Source organism: Eumetopias jubatus, unplaced genomic scaffold (genome assembly GCF_037043125.1).
Source record: "Eumetopias jubatus isolate StellerSeaLion01/CBP00866 unplaced genomic scaffold, mEumJub1_p1.0 scaffold_5, whole genome shotgun sequence".
NCBI lineage: Eukaryota > Metazoa > Chordata > Mammalia > Carnivora > Otariidae > Eumetopias > Eumetopias jubatus.
The window spans coordinates 107336008-107363034 of NW_028274811.1; positions in this window are offsets into that span (position 1 = coordinate 107336008).

The following is a 27027-nucleotide window of genomic DNA, read 5'->3' on the forward strand; positions in this document are numbered from 1 at the left end:
AACTGGGACTCAGAGGAGTCTGCCTTGCCCAAGGTCACACAGCTAATAAGTCTCATTAGAATTCAGCTTTTATGACTCTTAAGGAACTTCTTACCATCACGCTGCTCCAATTTTCATTTCCCTGAGATCCTGATTACACAGGCAATATTGGGTGCTAAGGGAGAAGTCCCAGAGGAAGAGCAGGTAGGCATTAACATTCCTGAGTGGAGAAGCAAGACTGCTAATGGAAATCTTGGCTAAACTAAAGCATGTTGGAATGGTGGTAACTGACTTGGACATCTACCAAGTGAGGCTTAGAATTCTCCTGGGGAGGGAAGGCCCAGCCGAGGATGGCTGAAACCAGAGGAGATGTCCTAGAGTCATGTCACCTTTGCTCAGGCATGGAAAGGAGTATCCAGGACACTGTTCCCTCGACCGGGGTAGAGATCTACCCAGAGATTGGCTTCTGGGAAGGGGATATCTACTAAGTTTTGAAAAAAATGCCCAAGCTTTTTTCACAACCAGTTTCATTTTCTGCCCCTAAAGCTTGGATATGGACTTGTTGCTCTAATAATAAGAACATTTCAAATAACAACAAATGCCGGATCTCATCATTTTCCTGGACTGCATTAAAACCTAAAGATTGCCCACACCAGACCAGCCATGTTTTCAATGTTAATGGCCATCCACTAACAGATCAGGAAAAGTATTTCATAGCTATGGCGGTTAATTCTCTTGGAACAACATCTGGCATTACATGGTACTTAGTGAAGTACTTAATAAAAAATTTAGAACAAACTACTCAATAGTTGGCAAAAGAAATGTACACGATGTACATTACCATTTTCTTACAAACACAGAGCAACCTTTAGTGTTCTTCCAATATTCTGGGAAAGAATTCTATTCAAAGTCACTTGTATGTTGGCTGTCTATTTTAACAGCAATGATTTGGGACTTTAAAAATTATGTTGCAAGCATTAAAAATATGATTAAATGTGGAGCAGGATTTTCAAGATGTCAACAGGCTATAGTTTTTTGAGTGTGTGTGTGTGTGTGTGTGTGTGTGTGTGTGTGTGTGTATGTATATGAATTTGAAGAGAAGACAATACTTACTGTGAGGTATTATGTCCTAGGCATCATGCTGAAGATTTCACATAAATTATCTCATTTAATCATCACAACCATCCTGATGGTAGACATTCTCATACTCCTTGTATGGAAGCTAACACGATAGGCACCCACTCCCCCAGGACACAGTGACTTACTAACTTCCCCTTCTCCTTCCCCAGCCTCATCTTTCTTAAGTCACCGCATCATCACATAAATGACGTTAGGGGTGCTAGAAAGGGCAGATGGCCCTCGCCCTTCTTCAAGGGCTGTCATGAGTCTGTTCCACGCCCGGCTGCTTCACCCTTTCTCTCTCCTAACACAACTGTCCTGCTCTCATTATTTCTTGCCTTGGCAACTGCCATTTTCTCCTGAGGAGACTTTCTACCTCTGGCACTTCCTCTCTCCACTTCCTCCTCCATGCTACCCTCAGAGCTTGAACATCACAAACCTAATGATGTATTTCTTCTGTCGTGGGGGGCTCCCACTCATGGGCAGAATTATGCCCCAAGTCTTCTCAGCTTCACCTCCAGCCCTTCACTGCCAGCCGTCCCTCAGAAACCCATGCCCTAGCCTGCCGTTCTTCAACACGTTCACCTCCAGGTGAAATTTCCATCACAGTCTATCTCCCCACCGAATGCCCAACGCCCTGCTTTCCTCTCAGTCTCCCGCTCAACAGCACCACTCCCGGCTCACAGCAAATGCTCAAAACAGCAATTTCTCTTCTTCATACCTTCTTTCTTGTGTTCCCACAGCATTTTGTTTGTGACCCGACACATCCTTAAATCACAGTTGTTCACTTACCTGCCTCCCCAGGCAGACAGAGATCCCCAGCCAGGCACTTCCCACCATCTCACTGCCTGGCATAAGGTCTAGCATATCACAGTCCCTAGCAAAGGTTTTCTGAATAAATAATGACTTTGGCAGACAGGTAGTACATCCTAAAGATGCAAACCTAGGCCCTGGGTTTCCTGACCACATTCTGGAGGCATGTGAGCCGCGTGGTTTCAGCAATAGTCTTTGACAATGGACATCTCATCTGTACAGGGGACATTCATTCCATTAAAAGATTTTTGTACCAAACTGTTATCATTCTGTTAACTAGGGCTCCAAATATCAAGGGGGATTGTCACCTTGACTGGCATGAACAGCTCCTCATACAATACAGCAGGAGTCTACAAGTGTCTGGGTTGGGTCCCCTCTCTGACTCTAGACATCTTCCTTCCAAGTGCCTCTGCACAAATTACAAAGCTAAATCCACAGTACAGTGTACTCCATCCCCACCTTTACATCCTCCTGAGAATATTTATCTTTTTCTCTGACCCTGCAAAGATTTTCATCCCGAGTAATTTATTTTGAAAGCAACAATTGTGAAAATGGACTCTATTCATTCTGTTGATAGTGATAAGCTAAAATAATAATCGGGTGCAGCAACCTCTGGATTGAACCAGTGGAGATGGAACAAGGGTCACCTACAAAAAAGGCATCATCTTGAGAGCATTTCAACAGGATGCTTTCACATGTCTACTCTGAAACCACTTTTGGTGGTTTCTTCATTTGGTTTTTGACATGGGAGCAGGACACCTGTGTGGTAGGTTTCTCAATATTAAGAATTCAGGGCAGGTGGAGAAGTAGTCTGATGAAGTGTGATTTAGGGTAAATAATGATTTTTAAGGTAGCCTTTACAAGGATGGGGCAGATGATGTAATCATCAGAATATTAAAATCCTGGATGTGTCTCCTATTCTGCCCATCACTGGACATTTTGGGGCTCCGTCTGGCAAACAAAGTCAAAAAAGACAAAAAGGGACAGGAAAGGCATGTTTACTAAATAACGGATCATTTTAAAGTGTCTGGGGAGGGATAAGGCAAAAGCAAATGCGGTAAATAAGACCTGGGGAGTTAATTATGATTCAGCAATGATGGTCAAGAATAAATTAGGGGACAATTCACTGACGCTGTGACCCTAATGATCGTAATACATACCTTGTATTAACAAACACTTCAAGTACTTACATATGCCAGGCCTATTCTAAGCATCTTATAGATATTAACTCACTTACTTTTCATTACAACCACGAGTTAGGTGGTGTTATCATGACCCCCATTTTGCGGGTGAGAAGATTGAGACACTGAATGGTTAGGTAAATTCCCAAGGTCACACAGCAGCAAGCTGAAGAGCTAAGGTCCAAACCCAGGCCGTCTGGCTTCATGGTCCATGCTCCAGCCACTATATACACTACGCCTGAATTCGTATGTTGGGCCCAGTTTTGTGTTACGTAGTTTATAGGCACTATGATATTTAATCACGAACAAGATGGTTCTAGGTCTCCTCTTTATAGATGAGAACACTAACAATAGGAGAGGTAAAGAAACTTGCAAAAGGAATGCAGCTTATCAATGGCAGAGCTGGGTGCTCAGACCAGGGCTGACTCCAAAGTCCAGGCTCTAAACAACCGCATTGTGCTGTAACCTTAAGACAAGACAGTCAGGATCCACATCTCTCAAACAGGTATGATAACAGTGTTCCTAAGTCACAGCATCATTACCATGACTGAAAATATTATAATCATTTTACAAATTTCAGAGCTCTACCCAAATGTAAGGAAAGAATAGAGGAATAAAGGGAAAGGAAGCAGCAGGTGACTAAGTTGGACTACATCCATTCCTTCATGTGACAACTATTTTTGAACCCCTCCAAAGTATCAGGATGTAGTCTGGGTGCTAGGCACACAAGGGCACCCAGAAACAATCAGTAGGGTCTCTGCCTTCCAGGAGGGCTCCTTCTGGCCGACAAAGACAAGATAGAAATGGATATGAAAGTCAGGTTTATGAACTAGCAGATCCCTTAAAAGTGTATGATGAAATAATTAATTACAATGTAGAGGGATAATCTAAAGTGCTGACATCCGCAGTCTCCTTCGACTTTAAGACTTAAAACTCAGTTTTTACCCTCATCACAAGAGATAATCTTTTATCTTTCCTTAAGTCCCTGACACCACCAGCCTAGGATTACCAGACATTTTTTACCCATTTTAGCCAATTCTAGTTTCTATAATAATTACTCTTCACTTGGGACACCTGGGTGGCTCAGTTGGTTAAGTGTCTGCCTTCGGCTCAGGTCATGATCCCAGGGTCCTGGGATCGAGCCCCGCATTGGGCTCCTTTCTCTGCGGGGAGCCTGCTTCTCTCTCATTCTCTCCCTCTGCCCCATTCATGCTCTCTCTCATTCACTCTCTCTCTCTCAAATAAATAAATAAAATCTTTTAAAAAATAATACTCTTCACTCTCCTTGTTGTTTCTGGAGAAGGGCCCCTCCTTTATGCCAAAGTTGCCCCTCTACCTGCACCCTTCATGCTCTTCCCCCCACCTGCTTCTCCTGTACCCGTCTCCCCTCACACCAACCTGTAAATTCCTTCTTTTTCATTATATGAACATCATTCCCTTCCCCTTCGACTAACCTCAGCCTCCTCACATATAAATCTCCAGCCACCTCAGTTAATAATCCACACCAATGTTAAGTTATTTTAGGTTTTTTTTTCTTTTATGCATAAACCTCTCCCACAAGCAGTCCATTTTGCTCTATTTCCTTAGACACAGTCCCCACTTCCTGCCATTTGCTTCCAACATCATCACTGCACTGACACCTCACATAAAGTCCTATAAGATGGTCTTCCTCATTGCTCATATCTCCAACTTCCCTTGTAAATTTTACACAGACCTTTTGGAACATGTCCCACTTCTGGCTTTCCCGAGGATTGCATTAGGATGGAGGAGAGGTGCTGGAGTCAGAGAGACTGGGGGTCCAAGACTAGCTGGACCAGCTCCCTAGCTGTCTGAACCTGGACAAATTTTTAATGTTTTTTTTTTATTAACATATAATGTATTATTTATTTCAGGGGTACAGGTCTGGGATTCATCAGTCTTACACAATACGCAGTGCTGACCACAACACATCCCGTCCCCAATGCCCATCACCCAGCCACCCCATCCCTCCCACCCCCACCACTCCAGCAACCCTCAGTTTGTTTCCTGAGATAAAGAGTCTCTTATGGTTTGTCTCCCTCTCTGGTTTCATCTTGTTTCATTTTTTCCTCTCTTCCCCTATGATCCTCTGCCTTGTTTCTCAAATTTCACATGTCAGTGAGATCATACGATACTTGTCTTTCTCTGATTGACTTATTTCGCTTAGCATAATACCCTCTAGTTCTATCCACGTCATTGCAAATGGCAAGATTTCATTTTTTGATGGCTGCATAATATTCCATTGTGTGTGTGTGTGTGTGTATGTGTGTGTGTGTGTGTGTGTGTATATACACTACATCTTTATCCATTCATCTGTTGATGGACATCTTGGCTCTTTCCACAGTTTGGCTATTGTGGACATTGCTGCTATAAACATTGGGGTGCACGTGCCCCTTCAGATCCCTACATTTATATCTTTGGGGTAAATACCCAGTAGTGCAATTGCTGGATCATATGGTAGCTCTACTTTCAACTGTTTGAGGAACCTCCATACTGTTTTCCAGAGTGGCTGCACCAGCCTGCATTCCCACCAACAGTGTAGGAGGGTTCCCCTTTCTCCACATCCCCGCCAACATCTGTCGTTTCCTGAGTTGTTAATTTTAGCCATTCTGACTAGTGTGAGGTGGTATGTCATTGAAATCTTTAATGTTTCTAAACCCTGTTTGCTTCATCTCAAAAACTGGGACTAAACCCTATCCTGTCACTGAAGCATTCTGAGAATCCAATGACCCACTGCGTGTCAAGTATGGCACATAATGAGATCTCCGCGTCAGCCGCGACCATTATTACCATCACTGACGTATGGTGACAATGACAATGACGACAGCTCCAGCTCCAGCAGCTGCTGCTCCTAATGTGCATCCACCTTCAAGTCACAGCCCCCTTCTCCTAAATTCGCTCTTCTTCTATCCCATCCTAAAAGTAGGCATCTTCCATTATAAAGCCCTCGGTCACCCATTCTCAGGGAATCCATATAGACACCTACCATAACCTCAATACAACATCACAAAAAAAAAAAAAAAAAAAACCTGTTTTGGGGACATCTTCAGTTGGCTACATTGACATCACCACGATTTCACCATAACCGTTGGCATACTCGCCACCAATCTCTGAGAAACACCACATCTCCCTTGAAGCCTCTCACACTTGAAAGTTGGGAATCCAGTGAGATCATTTTCCTCGGCATTTCCCTATCACCAATTACTACACTCTAGGTGATTTATCTCTGCTTTATTTTTCTGATTCATCTTTCCCTTTGACTATGGTTCAAGCCATTACCATGTAATGATTAACTGCAATGACCTTCAACACTTTCTCTCACCCTGTTCTCTTTTTCTGAGTGTAACATCCACCATCAATGCCAATTTAATGCTACTGTCATCACCTGTGCTCTGTTTAAGACCTTAAAAGCTTCTTTTTGAGGGGTGCCTAGGTGGCTCAGTCAGTTAAGTGTCTGCCTTCAGCCCAGGTCATGATCCCAGGGTCCAGGGATCGAGCCCCACATCAGGCTCTCTGCTCAGTGGGGAGTCTGCTTCTCCCTCTTCTCTGCCCACCTGTCTCTCTCTCTCTCTCTCTCTCTCTGTCAAATAAATAAAATCTTTTTTTTTTCAAAAAAAAGCTTCTTTTTGAGTTAAAGTTGGACTCCTTACTCTGACATTCAGGTCCTCAACCAATTCATCCGATCTTCCCATCCAACACTGGCTTTAGAAATGGCCAATGGGTGCTCCACTTCCGTCTCGGTCTTCTCTTTGTGTGCCACATAAACCACGCCCATTTCAGTCCTCACTGCTGCACTTTTCTTATTCTTCTCATCCAGATTCCTGTGTCCTTTTGAACAATCAGATTCAAACTTCCTTCAAAGTTCTACATAAATCCTATTCTTGTGTGTGTGTGAGGAAATGGAGGGGAACAGGAGAGACCAACTTTCCTGACTAACTTTGGGTCTGACAGGCCTGAGTTAGAGTCCTCATTCTGCCTCTGACAAGCCATGTGATCTGAAACAAGTTGCCTCACTTCTCTAAAGCTCAGTTTCTTCGTTTATAAAACAGATACTGCACAGAGCACTTCTGAAAGTGTGGCCCCGGACCCATTAGGCTGGGGGTCCGGGGGATGGGCACAGTATCCCTGGATCCTATCAAGGAGTCTGCAGTGACGAAACTACTGTATAATAACACTAAGATGTTGTCTGCCTTTGTCATTGTGTTGACATTTGCCCTGAAGGTGCAAAAGCACTGGAAGGTAAAACTGCTGGCACTTCAGCCCCAATCTAGGCAGTGACACCAAACTATCACAGTAATCACTGTATTCTCACCACTCAGTGCTGACTGAGAGAGGAGGAAAGCTTTGTTTCCCAGATGAATGCCTTAAATGAAGCAGAAAATAGGATTAATAATAGTAAATCTGGACCCTTGGATGCTCATCTTTTTGATATTCTCTGTGACAAAATGGGTGGTACAGAAAGCACTTCCTCTGCCCACTGAAGCGTGGTTTAAAAAACGTCTCAAGGAGAATCGTCCAGGCAACTGTCTGAGGTGTGAGGTAAACCAGCAGTCTTTTCCACAGATTCTCATTTTCACTTGAAATAGCGACTGGCATATACTATGGCTATTGGGACTTCGATATGTGGTAGAAATTTTCTTGAAAATGAAAGAAGCAAGCCTGTCACTTCAAGAAAAACAAATGACAACATTCATTACCAATTTTGAAAAACCTGCATTTGACACCATAATGGCTTGAGAGCTTCATAAAACATAAAGACTTCTCTGATGAGACTGGTGGTGAGACTAACACATGTGACATTTAAAAAATATATAATGGGGCGCCTGGGTGGCTCAGATGGTTAAGCGTCTGCCTTCGGCTCAGGTCATGATCCCAGGGTCCTGGGATCGAGTCCCGCATCGGGCTCCCTGCTCCTTGGGAGCCTGCTTCTCCCTCTGCTTCTCTCTCTCTCTCTCCCTCTCTCTCTCTCCTCCTCTGTCTCTCATGAATAAATAAATAAAATCTTTAAAAAAAATAAAAATAAAAAAATAAAAAATATATAATGAAATGTGTCAACAATTGGATATCTGCATAATTCAGTGAGTCAGTATTTTCCAAGTGACAAGTGTATGATGTTACAACATCATGCATGGGTAACATCAAGGTGATCAATGGATTTTAAATTAATAGAATAAAAAAGTTAATATTAACTCAGATTCCACATTATGACCAACTTTCTAGAAGCCTCAACTTGTTGAGTTTTAGTTTAGTATCAAAGGACACTATTCTCAATTATCTAAAAACAATATTAAGGCACTCCTTCCTTTTCCATTGTTTATTTGTATGAGGTCAGATTTTCTTCATTCCCTTCAACCACAACAATACATCACAACAGATCGAACGAAGAAGCAAATGTGAGAAACCAGATGTCTTCTATTAAGCCAGACATTAACGAGACATGCAAAAATGTGTATCAATGCAGTTCTTACATTTTAAAATTTTGTAAATGATAGTATTTTCATAAAATATATGTTATTTAATATATGATGGGTTATTATTTTAAATTCATTAATCATTGTTAAATTTTTAGTTTTAAATCTTAATCGAATAAACATCAGTGTATATAACCCACATAAACAAAAGCTCTTTCGGAGTCTCAGTGATTTTTAAAAGTCTCAAGGGGTCCCGGAACCACGAATTTTGAAAACTGCTGTCACAGAGTTGTTTTGAAGGATAAATGTGCTTGCTTATGGAAAGTGCCCAGCATCAACTCTGCTGGCTGGTAGGCATTCAATAACACTAGGTTTTTCACAAACATTTAAGCATAATTTAAACCAGAACATATGTTCATATGTCTTTGTAGATTATCCAGTGAGATGAAAGTAACTTGTTCAGGAGAAGAGGTCCTGGAATCCCACCATTTAGCTGGGTGTTTATAGGTGTCTCATTAACATTTGATGTAGTTAAATCTGTATACAAATTCCATTCTAAAAAACATCATTTGTCAAGATTGCCACAGTTAATTTCAAATGCCGCTGTGTTTGAAACATTTTCATTTGACTTTAAAGATAATATTTCCAATCACTCCAATAACCCAGCCCTGGAAATCACTTTTCCATTTTATCAATCCAAGCCAAACCCAGTCTCTTACCGGAATTACCTCGACCATCTCCTAAACAACCCACCTGCCTTCACCCTCGCTGCCCTTCAGCATCCCCAACATAGCAGCAATGGCCATCCCATTAAAAGATAACTGAGATCATGCCTCTACTTTGCACACAATTTTCCTACGGCTTTGTACCACAGCCATGAGGGAGGAGCGCCTCCTGCACAGCACACCCAACCAGCTCCCAGCACAGCCAGGGTCCATCCCTGCCATGAAGGCTACATCTTGCTCTCATCACCTTTCTGAACTCACCTCCTACTGTTCTCCCTCCTGATTGGGTCCCTCCGCTCTGGCCTCCCCGGTCTTCCTGCTCTTCTCCTGACACACCAGACCTCTTGCACTCACTATCCTCATTTCTGAAAAAGGTTCCTCCAGGGAGCCCTCGCTTTCTTCAGGGAAACTCTCCCTGGACACCAACCTAAAATTCCCATTAGCCAGCAGCCCCCATTCCCACACACCCACATGCCACCTGACCACCTCCATCCCCCATTCCCTCTGCACAAGTGTTGTCTTTGGCAGTTACCTCTGGCTCACTCATTCAATTATTTGTTTGGTGTCTTCTCCCCCAGTGAAGTACAATTTCATTGAGGGTAGGATTGTTGTCTCTTTTTTCTCTTAAGTGCCTGACACACAGTAGTTGCTCAATCTCTATTTGTTGAAGAGGTAACTTGAATGAATAAACAAATGACAACTATTAAGAGCTTACCGATTCTGATCCCTTCTCGAGAATGTAAGGGAAGAAGGCATTTTTATGAACACGATCACTGGGATACCTTGACAGGGGATCTTAACCCTCATCTCCAACTCCCCCAAGGAGGGTGCATTTCAGTATCCATGGAAAATGCAATCGTTTCAAGAAGATGGGCAATTTTGTTGGAGGAGAGTAGGAATTTTTTTGTTCTGTGAATGGGGACTAACAACACCTCAGGGAGAAAAGGGTAATTGACTTAGGCCATCCCAGCAGGGAAAGCAAAATCACTTGAGCAAATAAAAACTGTGATTGGTCAAAATGCAGCATCTTTGAGTTAAACTTAAAGGTAAGAAAATAATACATTGTTTTCTCCTTGGGTTGGATCCCTCATTTTACCCTGAGAACCTTTGCAATGCGGCTGAAGATCTTGAAGAAAACCCACCAGGAAGTCATTTCAAAATCAACACACACCATGGAGGAAGCAAATTTAATTCAATTTCAAGAACACACTTAAAAAAAATTAAAGCCTAATGAGAACCTGCTGCCTCAAACTGCAGCCAGGTGGGAGCCAGGCTGCAAGGAGTGATCGTGACAACAGCTCTGCATCTGGAAGGAGCCTCCGTGCCCCGGGGTGGGGGGGGGGTGTCACTCAGGCTCAATATTGTTAAAATTTGTCCAGCTGCTGGCTTCAGCTGCCAACTCCCACCCCCCTCTCCTTCCGTCAAGCCAGAGTACACCAAATGTCCACTCCAAAATACACTCAGATCTCTCCATGGTTCTTTAGAAACTTCCCCGTTCAACAGAGCTCAGTGAAGCTCGTTGCTTCCCTGGTAACATTTCCTAAAATGGTACCAAAGGGAGCCTCCCCCCTGGATTTTCTCTCTCCACAGGTGTGGAAAGCAGTATTAATTAGGGTTCCAGACAAAAATCTCTAGGCTTCTTAACAAATTGCAGACAGTAAGAAGGTAGTATTACATGGAGCACACCTTGGGGATCTGTGGGGTGTAAATCTTGCCACCACTTACTAGGTTGATGGACTAGTTATTTAACTTCTCTGCCATATTTCCACTGTCCCTCAAAATAGAGATCATATGTGTCTCTATCTTATAGAATTGCTGGAAGAATTAACTGAAATAAGGCAGGAAGTGGGATGTGAGCAACAAAGGCTGTGTTCAAATGTTAATAAAGTGAAAATCTGCCTAGGTCAAAATACCATTGGCACTCTAGAAATCACACACAGTTCTCAGCAAGATGCCCAACTCTACAGGTGCCAAGTCGCTTAAGACATGTCTCTCTGGACCAATGCTCACTGAGAGGAATCACTAGCAGCATCAGCCATGTTACATTTTTTATTTTATTTTATTTCTTGCTGTCTCCTTTTCTTGGGAGGAGAGGGGAAGAACAGCAGGTACATACAATTAAAGGCATATACCGCGGGACCCTTCTGTAACGTGCACAGCTTAGTGGCTGGTGTAAAGCCAACTCTCCATAGGTCAGCCATTGTTATTAACTATTGTTTCTGATTATTTAACACTTAACATAAGGCTGGGGGAGGGGTTACCATAGAAGAATGAATGGCATCTGTGCAACTCAGGAAGCAACTCTTCTAGGGGGAAAATAATGAGGGAGAGACATCCGGAAGAGAGGAGGAAACTATGTAGTCCATCAGGGAACTTAAAGAGGATACCCCCACCTGCTGGTAAAATCTTCTAGCTCTCAGATCTTCTTCCCATGGAATTTAAAATAAGCCGGAAAGACCCAGGCACAGAGAGGCAGGCTGTGGTTCTACATGGTCCACAGGTCCCACAGGAACAGGAAGTGGAGCCCTGAGCGACCCCCCACGCCCCCACTCCCCAAGGGGTTGAAAGTTAAATAAGAGGAAGATATTATGCAGGAACAACACATTTAAACACTGTTTCTTCAAGGGGGTCTTCTTTGACTCCTAAACTAAGCTCTTTCCTCTGGTATATGTTCCTGTGCTGGCAGGCGCCACTCCGGTCATAGTACTTACCAGACTCGTTTCAATGACAAGTAATGTTTATTGGAAGTCTTTCCCACTACATCGTAAGTTCAGTAAGAGCAAGGGCTAGGTTTGGCACATTAAAGGTATGTGAGAAACATTTGCTGGATAAATGATAAATGATCGCTCTATGTGTGTGTATGCATATCCTGAAAAATGTATATTTTAGTTATCCCATATGTGCAGATTCTCTGCTCTTTTCCTCAACTTAAGTTTTCAAATTAAATGATTTCTAGAGTCAGAACACATTATTTATTTTCCAAGAGTAAACTACAACTTGGAGTTTATAAGTTTACAACTTGAATTATATTTTAGGGCTTTAGCTGCTTTGTCTGTGCCAGTCATCAAGTTGTTTTTGTTTCAGACTTTCCACTTCAAAAGCTATATTCCCTGGATTTTATTTTACTCTTTAAAAATACCTAATGCAGAAATCTTGAAACCTTAAGTGCATCTCTTCAGAGGTCTAAGTAGGCTCTCAAATACAGGGCATTCCAAAATACCAAAATAGGTATTCCCAAATACAGAGGAAAAATTGATGCCCATGAAGTATTGCATTTCATCAAGAATACTTTGCAAGGTACCTAGGGAAGTGAGATTTCTTTTTTTTTTAATTTTTAAAGATTTTATTTATTTATTTGAGAGAGAGAGAATGAGAGATAGAGAGCATGAGAGGGAAGAGGGTCAGAGGGAGAAGCAGACTCCCCGCCGAGCAAGGAGCCTGATGCGGGACTCGATCCCAGGACTCCAGGATCATGACCTGAGCCGAAGGCAGTCGCTTAAACAACTGAGCCACCCAGCCTCCCAGGAAGTGAGATTTCAACAGCTTGCAAAAGAAAATGAATCTTTCAAAGACAGACCTCAAATTCAGTATCTTAATTGTTTGCAAATTTTCTGATTATTTCCATCTTTCTCGTTTCAGTACAGATCTCATACTTCGGCTCTGGTCGTCCAATGGCTAGTCATTATCACTACAAGAGAGTGCTTAGGGAAAGTAACCTTAAGACTTCAATGAACATTTAGATTGACAACAGACCTATCCACAGAGACCTGGCAGGCCAGAAAGGACTGGCATGATATGTTCAGAGCAATAAATGAGAAAAATATGCAGCCAAGAATACTACGTCCCACTAGGCTGTCATTGAAAATAGAAGGAGAGATAAAAAGCTTCCAGGACAAACAAAAACTAAAGGAATTTGCAAACACAAAACCAGCCCTACAGGAAATATTGAAAGGGGTCCTCTAAACAAAGAGAGAGCCTAAAAGCAACATAGACCAGAAAGGAACACAGACAATATACAGTAACAGTCACCTTACAGGCAATACAATGGCACTAAATTCATATCTTTCAATAGTTACCCTGAATATAAATGGGCTAAATGCCACAATCAAAAGACACAGGCTATCAGATCGAATAAAAAAACAAGACCCATCAATATGCTGTCTGCAAGAGACTCATTTTAGACCCAAAGACACTCCCAGATTGAAAGTGAGGGGGTGCAAAACAATTTACCATGCTAATGGACATCGAAAGAAAGCTGGGGTGGCAATCCTTATATTAGACAAATTAGATTTTAAACCAAAGACTGTAATAAGAGATGAGGAAGGACACTATATCCTACTTAAAGGGTCTATCCAACAAGAAGATCTAACAATTGTAAATATCTATGCCCCTAACATGGGAGCAGCCAATTACATAAGGCAATTAATAACAAAAGCAAAGAAACACATTGACAACAATACAATAATAGTGGGGGACTTTAACACCCCCCTCACTGAAATGGACAGATCATCTAAGCAAAAGATCAACAAGGAAATAAAGACTTTAAATGACACACTGGACCAAATGGACTTCACAGACATATTCAGAACATTCCATCCCAAAGCAATGGAATACACATTCTTCTCTAGTGCCCATGGAACATTCTCCAGAATAGATCACATCCTAGGTCACAAATCAGGTCTCAACCAGTACCAAAAGACTGGGATCATTCCCTGCATATTTCCGGACCACAATGCTTTGAAACTAGAACTCAATCACAAGGGGAAAGTCGGAAAGAACCAAAATACATGGAGGCTAAAGAGCATCCACTAAAGAATGAATGGGTCAACCAGGAAATTAAAGAAGAGTTGAAAAAATTCATGGAAACCAATGAAAATGAAAACACAACTCTTCAAAATCTTGGGGATACAGCAAAGGCAGTCCTGAGAGGAAAGTATATAGCAATACAAGCCTTTCTCAAGAAACAAAAAAGGTCTCAAACACACAACATAACTCTACACCTAAAGGAGTTGGAAAAAGAACAGCAAATAAAGCCTAAAGCCAGCAGGAGAAGAGAAATAATAAAGATCAGAGCAGAAATCAATCAAATAGAAACCAAAAGAACAGTAGAACAGATCAATGAAACAAGGAGCTGGTTCTTTGAAAGAATTGACAAGATTGACAAACCCCTGGCCAGATTATCAAAAAGAAAAGAGAAATGACCCAAATCAACAAAATCATGACTGAAAGAGGAGAGACCACAACCAACACCAAAGAAATACAAACAATTATAAGAACATATTATGAGCAACTCTATGCCAGCAAATTAGATGATCTGGAAGAAATGGATACATTCCTAGAGATGTATCAACTACCAAAACTGAACCAGAAAGAAATAGAAAACCTGAACAGACCTATAACCACTAATGAAATTGAAGCAGTCATCAAAAACCTCCCAACAAAAAAAAGCCCAGGGCCAGATGGCGTCCCAGGGGAATTCTACCAAACATTTAAAGAAGAATTAATACCTATTCTTCTGAAACTGTTCCAAAAAATAGAAATGGAAGGAAAACTTCCAAATTCGTTTTAGGAGGCCACCATTACCTTGATCCCCAAACCAGACAAAGACCCCATCAAAAAGAAGAATTACAGACCATTATCCTTGATGAATACAGATGCAACAATTCTCACCAAAATACTAGCCAATAGGATCCAACAGTACATTAAAAGGATTATTCACCATGACCAAGTGGGATTTTTCCCGGGGCTGCAGGGTTGGTTCAACATCCACAAATCATCAATGTGATACATTAATAAAAGAAAGAACAAGAACCATATGGTCCTCTCAATAGATGCAGAGAAAGCATTTGACAAAGTACAGCATCCTTTCTTGATCAAAACCCTTCAGAATATAGGGATAGAGGGTACAAACCTCAATATCATAAAAGCCATCTATGAAAAACCCACAGCAAATACCATTCTCAGTGGGGAAAGACTGAGAGCTTTCCCACTAAGGTCAGGAACACGGCAGGGATGTCCACAATCACCACTGCTATTCAACATAGTATTAGAAGTCCTAGCCAAAGCAATCAGACAACAAAAAAGAAATAAAAGGCATCCAAATTGGCAAAGAAGTCAAACTCTCACTGTTTGCAGATGATATGATACTTTACGTGGAAAACCCAAAAGACTCCACCCCAAAACTGCTAGAACTCATACAGGAATTCAGTACAGTGGCAGGATATAAAATCAATGCACAGAAATCAGTGGCATTCCTATATACCAACAACAAGACAGAAGAAAGAGAAAATGAGTCAATCCCATTTACAATTGCACCCAAAACCATAAGATACCTAGGAATAAATCTAACCAAAGAGACAAAGAATCTGTACTCAGAAAACTATAAAATACTGCTGAAAAAAATTGAGGAAGACACAAAGAAATGGAAAAACGTTCCATGCTCATGGATTGGAAGAACAAATATCGTGAAGATGTCAATGCTACCTGGAGCAATCTACACATTCAATGCAAGCCCCATCAAAATACCATCCACTTTTTTCAAAGAAATGGAACAAATAATCCTAAAATTTGTGTGGAACCAGAAAAGACCCCGAATAGCCAGAGGAATGTGGAAAAAGAAAAGCAAAGCTGGCGGCATCACAATTCCAGACTTCCAGCTCTATTACAAAGCTGTCATCATCAAGACAGTACGGTACTGGCACAAAAACAGACACATCGATCAATGGAACAGAATCGAGAGCCCAGAAATGGACCCTCAACTCTATGGTCAACTAATCTTCGACAAAGCAGGAAAGAATGTCCAATGGAAAAAAAGACAGTCTCTTCAACAAATGGTGTTGGGAAAATTGGACAGCCACATGCAGAAGAATGAAACTGGACCATTTCCTTACACCACACACAAAAATAGACTCAAAATGGTTGAAAGACCTAAATGTGAGACAGGAGTCCATCAACATCCTAAAGGAGAACACAGGCAGCAACCTCTTTGACCTCAGCTGCAGCAACTTCTTCCTAGAAACATCGCCAGAGGCAAGGGAAGCAAGGACAAAAATGAACTATTGGGACCTCATCAAGATAAAAAGCTTTTGCACAGCAAAAGAAACAGTCCACAAAACCAAAAGACAACCGACAGAATGGGAGAAAATATTTGCAAATGACATATCAGATAAAGGGCTAGCATCCAAAATCTATAAAGACTTCTTAAACTCAACACCCAAAGAACAAATGATCCAATCAAGAAATGGGCAGAAGACATGAACAGACATTTTTCCAAAGAAGACATCCAAACGGCCAACAGACACATGAAAAAGTGTTCAGCATCGCTTGGCATCAGAGAAATCCAAATCAAAACCTCAATGAGATATCACCTCACACCAGTCAGAATGGCTAAAATTAACAAGTCAGGAAACGACAGATGTTGGCAGGGATGAGGAGAAGGGGAACCCCTCTACACTGTTGGTGGGAATGCATGCTGGTGCGACCACTCTGGAACACAGTATGGAGGTTCCTCAAAAAGTTGAAAATAGAGCTACTATACGATCCAGCAATAGCACTACTGGGTATTTATTCCAAAGATATAAATGTAGGGATCCGAAGGGGTACGTGCACCCCGATGTTTATAGCAGCAATGTCCACAATAGCCAAACTGTGGAAAGAGCCAAGATGTCCATCGACATATGAATGGATAAAGAAGATGTGGTATATATATATATATATATATATATACATACACACACACAATGGAATATCATGCAGCCATCAAAAGGAATGAGATCTTGCCATTTGCAATGACGTGGATGGAACTGGAGGGTGTTATGCTGAGCAAGATAAGTCAATCAGAGAAAGACATGTATCATACGACCTCACTGATATGAGGAATTCTTAATCTCAGAAACAAACTGAGGGCTGCTGGAGTGGTGGAGGGGTGGGAGGGATGGGGTGGCTGGGTGATAGACATTGGGGAAGGTATGTGCTATGGTGAGCGCTGTGAAGTGTGCAAGACTGTTGAATCACAGATCTGTACCTCTGAAGCAAATAATACATTATATGTTTTAAAAAAAAGAAGAAGAAGAAGAAAAAGATAGGAGGGGAAGAATGAAGGGCGGGAAATCGGAGGGGGAGATGAACCATGAGAGACTATGGGCTCTGAAAAACAAACTGAGGGTTCTAGAGGGGAGGAGGGTGGGAGGATGGGTTAGCCTGGTGATGGGTATTAAAGAGGGCACGTTCTGGGTGCCTGGGTGTCTCAGTTGGTTAAGAGACTGCCTTCGGCTCAGGTCATGATCCAGGAGTCCATGGATTGAGTCCCGCATCGGGCTCCCTGCTCGGCAGAGAGTCTGCTTCTCCCTCTGACCCTCTCCCCTCTCATGTGCTCTCTCTCTCTCTCTCATTCTCTCTGTCTCAAATAAATAAATAAATAAATAAAATCTTTAAAGAGGGCACATTCTGCATGGAGCACTGGGTGTTATATGCAAACAATGAGTCATGGAACACTACATCAAAACCTAATGATGTAATGTATGGTGATTAACATAACATAATAAAGAAAAAATATGATATTTTAAAAAAGAAACAAAAACTAATGATGTAATGTATGGTGATTAACATAATAAAAAAATGTTAAAAAAAAAGACTTCAATGAACCTGAATTGAGGTTTGACTCAATTGACTCAGTTGAGATTTCTCAACTGAAAATCATGATGAAACCAAGATGCAACTTCTCTAAAATGATGAAATGTTACATTGTCAGTGAAAATCAGGAAATAACCATTTGAGTTCCCAGGGTAACCTTCTCAAATAACTTCTATTAGAAGCACTTAGAAGAAAATTGGTCCCAAAATTTACATTGTGTGACAAGGCTCCTTAGAAAAACGTCACATCTTTGTTTTCCTACTGATCGGTCTGGTCTTCCTCACATACCTCTACACACATAATACTACATAATATGTAATACTAAAAGACCTTTAGGTAAATATTCAGCACTTCAAGTAAACTGTTCTGTTCCTTTCTACTCATGTTCCTTTCCAAAGGGCATTATATATATGGAGAGAAGGGATGTACCTGGAGTGATCTCTCAATGGCCAGAGATGAGAATTTTGAAATTTTCAGAGAAATTTCTGGATTCTCAGAGCCCTGTGAATAGATGGCTTGACCAACTCCTTGTTCTGCAATGTGAATATCACCTGGACTTTTTGGGTTAGAGGCAAATGTGTACACCCACCACAAGAATCCATGTTTCCCACTTTTGGGCCCATTTTTAAGGTCATCACCATGGTAGACTCTGCAGCCACACAGGGTCCCATGGCTCTATCTGGGTTGCCCGAATACTAGGCTTAGGCCTGCCTCCTACCACCAATTCTAAGGTACATCCATACAATGGGATACTACTCAGCAATAAAAGGTACCAACTACTGATCCAACAGCAGGGATGAACCTCAAAAGCATATGCAAGTGAAAAAAACACAAAACACCCTAGACTAGGTAATTCCATGTGCATGAAACTCTAGAAAATGCAAAACTCTAGTGGGAGAAAAGCAGATCAGTGATTGCAATGGCCAACGATTAAGGGGAGGGGATTGACTTCAAAGGGGAATGAGAAGACTTTGTGAGGAAATGGAAATATTCTGTAACTTGATTGTGGAAATTGTGGACTGTATATACTTTTCAAAACTCACCTACTCGTACACATAAAGTTGGTGACCATTAATGAATGTAAAATATTCCTCATTAAGGCCTGATCTGAAAATAATAAAAATTAAACTCAGAAAGTGGATCACTCCTTATTTAACTAATACTGGGAATTAAAGCCCTCCATTTCCATAAGAAAAAAAATGTATGACCTGATGGTCAGAACATTTTGAATTCTCAAAGCTAGTAGGTTATTCTCAAAAGCAATGCTTCTCAACTTTTCATGTGCATAGGAATCACCTATGCAATTAGGACTAGGGCCTGAGATTCTGCATTTCTAAAAAGTTACCAGGGGATACTGATGGTGCTGGTCCACAAGCAGACACCCTGAACAAGGCTCTGAAAGCCCCACAGCTTCTCCCGCTACCAGAAACTGCTTACCAGGCATTCTGTTTGTTCCTAGCACAGCGTATACTAATTTTGCTAGCATATCTTAAATTTTGCTTGCCATTTTTTTTAAATTAACATATAATGTATTATTTGTTTCAGGAGTACAAGTCTGATTTATCGGTCTTATATAATACCCAGTGTTCATTACATCACATGCCCTCCCCAATGCCAATCACCCAATTACCCCATCCCCCTACCCCCATCCCCTCCAGCAACCCTCAGTCTGTTTCCTAAGATTAAGAGTCTCTTATGGTTTGTCTCCCTCTCTGGTTTTGTCTTGTTTCATTTTTTCCTCTCTTCCCCTATGATCCTCTACCTTGTGTCTTAAATTCCACATATCAGTGAGATCATGTGATAATTGTCTTTCTCTGATTGACTCATTTCGCCTAGCATAATACCCTCTAGTTCCATCCATGTCATTTTGCTTGCCATCTTAATTAGATGACAATTAAATATTATATGAAACAGTGTGAAAAAGAGCTGATTTGCCAAAAACTGCATGTTCTGGAAAGACTCAGTAAAGGTGAGTTTATAAAACTAGTACTCTTGAATCAAGTGTGGACAACTGTACATGATTATATAAATTTAGAAGTGTAACTGATATCAAATAAAGTGCAGATATTTAAACAATTTGATGAGTTTGGCATGTGCAGATATGCATGAAACCATCACACAAACCTAATGAACCAATTCGTATCATACACCAGTGTTTCCTTGTATCCCCTGGTGATCTCCTCCTGCCCCCACCTCCTAGGACCCTCCCCATCTCTTCCATTTCCCAGCAAAATCCAGTGGGTTGCTTTCAGTCACTATAGATCACATTTTCTAGTGTTGTTATGTTCTTTTTTAAATAAATGGAATCATAAAATACATATTCTTTTTTTTTTTCAGCTGGCTTCTTTCACATAATTATGTTGAGATTCACGTGTGTTTTCCAGTATACTGTTTCGTTCCTTTTCTCGCCGATTTGTATTCCACCTCATGGATATACCACACTTTATCTCTTCACCTGCTGATAGACCCTGAGTTGTTTCGCATTTTTTTCTGTAACAAATAAGCTGCCATGAACATTTCTGTACAACCATTTCCATTAACATATGTTTTGATTCCCTCTGAGTAAACACTGAGGAGTTGCATAGCTGAGTCATAGAATGGATACATGTTTAACTTCCAAAACTGCCAAACTGTTTTTCAAAGTGGTTGCACCATTTTACATCTTACTGACAGTGTATGAAAATTCTGTTGGTACATGTCCTTGACGAGAATTGGGACAGTCGTTCTTTTTTAAATTTTTGCCATTCTAATACATGTGTAGAGGTATCTCATGGCTTTAATTTGCATTTCTCTAAGGACTAAACTAATAATCTTTCATATCCTTATTTGCCTCCCTTATATGTTTTTTGGTGAAGTATCTGTTCAAATCTTTTGCCCATTTTCTTAACTGTTTTGTTTTCTTATTATTAAGTTTCTTTTCATATATTCTGGATATAGGTCTTTTATCACATATGCAATTTACAAATAGTTTCTCCCATGCCAGTTTGTCTTTACACTCTCTTAACAGTGTCTTTCAAACAGGAGAAGTTCTTAATTTTGAGAAAGTCTATTTTTTTCTTCCTTTTTTGGGTTTTCTTCCTTTTGGGCTTTTTATTTAAAGTGGGAGAATAAATCTCATTCCTGTTACTCCATCCTGGCTGGTATTGGAAGTCTTTGTAAATGTCTTAATTTTTTGCTGCACTTTAAGACACTAAAGCTTAACATCACAGATGATTCATTATGGATATGGTGTGTGCAAGAACAAAAAGCCCCTGTGCCCTGATAAACAGACATATCCTCAAAGAAAAGGCCTTGGTTGTGTATCTACACTTGATCTTGGCCAAAAGGCCGAGAAGGGATTTTGGTTGTGTATCTAAAGAATAGTAAGTATACATATGTTTATAGGCTTTAAGTTAAATTAAAATATTTAATGTATTAATATAGCACATTTGATTATTTACTTCACCAACTGTTGTTGATTATGCCAGATGAAAGATTTTAAACATATATCAAGATATTTTGCAAAGATTGTATCTAATTCCTATACAAAAGCCTAGCACAGTGACTAGATCAGTAGTTCACAGCTGTGTTTGCACATTAGCATACCCTGGAGAACCTTAACAAGACGTTTCAATGCCTAAGCCCTACCTCAAACCATTTGAATTAAAATCTCTGATGGCTAGCCCTTGCATTTGTGCTTTTTTAAAGGTCCCCAGGTGATTTGGACACACTTCGAGAGTTGAGATTTATAGACCTAGATCTTAGTAGGTGCTCAGTGAATGAGAGTTATTCATACTGATATCATTTACACTGGAAAGTAGATTGTTATGTAGAGAAATTACTTGTTGTTATTGGGCAAGAGTATTGGTGGGCTCTAATCCACCATCTGCAATCAATAAGTAGTATGGTATCAGCCAAATCACTTGATATTCTTGGGTCTGAATGTGTCCAATAGCAAAATGATAATAATAATTTTTCTGCTTACAGCTCAAGATGGTTAGGAGAAATAAGAAAAAAAATGTCAGAGCTGAGACTCCTAATTATACCTCTTTTTTTATAGATGAGAAAATTGAGGCCAGAGAGGTTAATGGCAATCATGGCTAGTTAAAAACAGGATTAGAACCACAAACCAAGTGCTATGGGTTGAACTATGTGCCCCAAAAGAAGATACGTTGAAGTCCTAACCCTCACTACTTCAAAATGTGCCCTTGTTCGACAAAGTGTTGCAGATGTAATGAGTTAAGATGAAGTTTATGGAGTACAGTGAGCCCCTGATACAATATAGCTAGTGTCCTTAAAAGAGGGCCATGTGAAGACAAGAACACAAAGAGAATGCCATGTGACAATAAAGGATTGGAGGGTGCATCTACAAGCCAAGAATGCTGGCAAACCACCAGGAGCTAGGAAGAAACAAGAAAGGATCCTCCCCTAGAGCCTCCAGAGACAGCAGAGCCCTGCCGGTACTGTGAGTTTGGACCTCTAGACTCCAAAACTGTGAATAAATTATTGTGTTTTAAACCACCCAATTTGTGCTATTTTGTTATGGCATCCCTAGGAAACTAATATGCCAGGTTGCTGCCTAAGAGTCTTTCCATTACACAGTTGGCTTTTCTCACACTATATGTGCTTTGTAAATTATAAAACTTTGAAAATTTATGTTATTATTTATATTGTTCTTCAATTTGCTTAAGAGTACAAGTTTTGTTTCCTCTAATTGGTTGTAAGCTTTTCTCTTTTTTTTTTAAGATTTTATGTATTTGAGAGAAAGAGGCAGAGACAGTGACAGAGATAGCATGAGTGGGAGGAGAGGGAGAAGCAGGCTGAGCAGGGAGTCCAACTTGGGGTTCAATCCCAGGACCCTGGGAACATGACCTGAGCCGAAGGCAGATGCTTAAATGACTGAGCCACCCAGATGCCCCGGTTGTGAGCTTCTTAAGAGTAAGAAGCCCACACCACACAGCATAGTCCTTGAATGAATTAGTTGAAAACATAGTATGTATCCAGATACTATGGCTTGAAATAGGATACAAATAAAGCTCATAAAAAAACGTCAAAGTCACCAAAGACCTTATGGAAGTTAAGAAACTGATTGTTAATGAGACCCAGTCTCCATATGGCATGTTATTTAGGCGAAACATATGGCTATACATTTTGGGAGATTAAATTTCAGTGTAATATACAAATATATTACAACATAAAAAAGATATTGTGATACATTAGCTGAAAATATCTCAACTGCTGCTCTATCACTATATAAATGTAAAAGTTTTTATTCCATTAATGTTGAACTCTAGTGTGGGTTCAAAATTAATCACGTATCATCTTCTCCAGCAAAGCAAATTTTTGGAAAGATAACTTAGTTTGGGTTTCCCCAGAAATCGACCTTGAGATAAAGGATCCCAGGGCAAGTAGTTTACTTGGGAAGTGAGGGGAGCAATATAGGAAAGGGAAGGTAGCTAAGAAAGGGTTCATTAGCCAGCAAATACACTATCATCATGGGCTTACTCCTCCTGGGAAACTGTGGAATCCAGCACTCATCTTAGGGTTGAGGGACCTAGGGTGTGTATACTAACACTCCCACCAGTCATTAATTTAGAGTTGCTGAAGGAGCATGGGTGTTAATTCTCTGAAACTTCTCGCTTCAAGTGTGGGTATGGCAGTCCCAGAAGGAGCAAGGCAGACCCTCAAGCCAAAATACAGATAGTGGCAGTCAGTGGGGGTCCAGAGTGTTTTACACTGGTTAGCCTGAAGAGATGCTACAGGGAAAAGAAAGGGGTGGGCAGAACAGCACAGACATTCAGAGCAGGATCTTTGAGAATCAGAAACCCTTGGTTCAAGTCCTAGTGCCAACCGTGACCAATAGTTGACCTTGGGTAAGGAACCAAACTTTTCTAAAGTTTCTTTATTCTCTCTACATAAAATAATGACAGACAACAGTAATACTGGCCTCTGAGTACTCACAAGTATTTAATGACTCAATGTAAGTAAAGTTCTGTTACCATGCCCGGCACAATCAATGCTTGATGAATACCAGCCACCATTATAATAATTCCTATTATTACTATATTTAAAATCATGAATTTTGAATGAAGCATGATATTCACATTCAGAGATAAGGGTACATCAATATGGGAAGGTCCTCACTAGAGCATCTTTACTCTGGGTTTCGATTCGAATATTACCAAATGTACTACACAGAAGTTTTCACCATATAGGAATAATGTATTGTTTTGTTCTTAACAGCTAAAACATTCTTTCTAAAAACTTGAATATGTTTAATCTACCTGTAATCAAAACAGCTTAAATAAAACATAAGAGCTGTACCCCAAGGCGTTCCGCAGAGATTAAAACTAATTTTTTTTTTTTTTTTACCTAAGAAAGAATCGCTTCTTAGGGGAAATCTGTAAAAATCTTAACTCTCTATATAGAAACATACCAAAAGGGTAATAAAAATGGAATGAAATAATAAAATAAAATCTGGATAAAATTATAATTTTGAGCTGTGGTTCTCAATCTAGGGTGATTCTTTTCCTACCTCCCCAGAGGACATTTGGCCATGTCTGGTGACACATTTTACTGTCAGAAGTGGTGTGGGAGAGTATGCCACCAGCATCTAGTGACTGAAGGCCAGAGATGCTGCCAAACATCCTACAATACAAGCAGCCCCCCACTACGGAGGCTGTTAAATTGAGGAATCCTAATTTATAGTTTATATTATACTGCCATAAATCACTGGAGCCTGTAAACAATAAACACTCCTGATATGCAAGTGTTTTTTTAAATCATAAAATATACTATACTTTTTTAAACGTTAAAAAAGGGGGGCTTCCTATGACAAGAAGCACACATCAAGAAGCTTGAATCCTGAGTAGCTTTCCCTACAATAAATTTGTTGTTTCCACCTGCCAGATGAAAGCAATTTCAACAAGCCATCAACAAAGCCAGGTAATTAAAATGTTGGTATAGACATGACCTTGGTTAATTCACCCTGACTTGTAATAGCTAAAATGATGACAGAAAGGAACCCAGAAATTCTAAGGTCAAAGCTATGGCACATGGGGCTAAAATTTTCCATTTTCAAATTATTTTAAGTGAAATGATGGTTTATTGCAACAACATATATTGCCTTTTTGTTTTCATTTAGTAAACCCTCTGGGAACTTTTAACACAACAAGTACAAGCTAAACCTGATTACTTGGTTTATAGAACACAGAGAACATTATCAAAGAGCTAATGACAATGTCTATTCACTTAGAACTCTGAGCAACGTGCCGACTTTTAATCAAGTTTTAAAGGTACAAGAACAAAATAACTATTGGAAGGTAAAGAGGCCTGTCGACAATTGTTCAAATAACATCAGAACTGAGATTAGAACGTGTAAGCAGAGAAGCAAACACATTTTCAGCAAGGCAATTTTTTTTTCTAACCGACAAATTCCACCAAACTCAACAAGAAACTGATTCAAATCCATTTTTTCTACTAAAATTGCTTTGTTACAGCACAGTTGTAGCAAGACTAAAGAGCTCAAAACACATTTTCTTCTCTAAACAAGCTAAATAAGATGAGATCCAAGCATGTAAGCACACTGAGTTTTCAATTTACTAAATATATGATAATGCATGCTAATAATAAACTCTTAAATAACAGTACTAAAACTGTTTTCATTTCCCTGATATTTCTATCCATTACACTATAACCGGAATTCTTCCAATCTTAAGGTTTGGATGTTTAGCATACCAAAACCCAAAATGAAATCAACTGACTCAAGTCAGAGAGGAATTACTAAAAGCATCTGTCAATTCATATAAAACATAAATACTTGTGAGAAGAAATCTGTCATTGTGAAATCAAGACTCAGACCCTATGAAATGGGACTTTTCCTCTATCACCCAGACAACTCTGCCTCAAGCACTTAAAAATGCACTGAGGTGTGATTTAGCATCTGGGATAGAAGACATCAGCACATTAAGGGCTATGAACAACAATGAAAAGAAGTGTGCAGAAAGTTTATTATCCTACCACAGTGAAGGGATGAATTATAATTTTTCTAAATTCCTCTCTCCTTCACTTTTCTTCTTCCCCAGAGACAACATTCATGCATTTGACCAGGACAGCTTTTGGTGAACTATATTTTAACAGGAAAAATTCACATCCAAATTTGGTCCATTCTCCTTTGTCTTTGACATCTATCTTTACCTGGGGGAGGGGAAAATGCTTCTTTAAAAAAAATCTTTTTGACGATAGAGTAATCGTGATAAAAGTTCTGCTAATACCTCCAAGAAGCCCCCATCACAAATATATAGGCGAAAAACATGAAGTGTATGAGTTCACAAGTCTTCAACTTGTCAAAAAGACCTATCTACACCAAACAAAAACATTAAATTAATATTAAGGCAACCATCAGCACAGATTCAAGCCCATTAACAATCTCCAAAGGGTTGGACGACCCGAAACAGTCTGCATTCATTCAAGGATCTGAATGCCAAGTTATAGCGCATGTTTGGGGAAAACATATTACCAGGAAAAAGCAGCCTGAGAAATAATGGGATTATTTGTAGGTGGAAGCAGACATGGTTCTTTAAACATCAAACTATGAAAATATTTTTTCACTCAACTCTGAAGAGTCTAGACAGAGCATGAATGATGCTATGAACGTGCTCTGCTGCAAGTCATGTCATTATCCAGGACAGGGGCTCTTTCATTTAGTCCTCTGAGCTCCCCTCATGATCCCAGCTCTGGGGGAGCAGCTGAGGTTGCCCAAATGAAAATGACAACTCAAAGAGCACCCAAGATTCTCAGACAATTGAGAGTCAATACAGGCAGATCAGTAAGAACACATGAGCATGGTCACGATGGATGATGGGCATGTGAAGGGGTAGTGTTGATGGAGCTAGGATACAAACCCAAGAAGTCTGCCTCCAGACACCATCCAGTTCAACACTATGTGACCCTATTTCCCATAAATTCATGCTGAGGAAGGAAGAAGTGGCTCTCCAAAGGAAAATCAAAATGGTGGTACTAGAAGGAGGGCTAGATTCTAGGCAGGCAAAACCAGCAGAGGTCCATGTAGCCAGAATGATTTATTCATGTAGAATACATAGGGAAGAACCTTCTAGGCAAAGGGATAACACTTTATAATAACCAATAGCATTGGGGCCACTTTTCACTGAC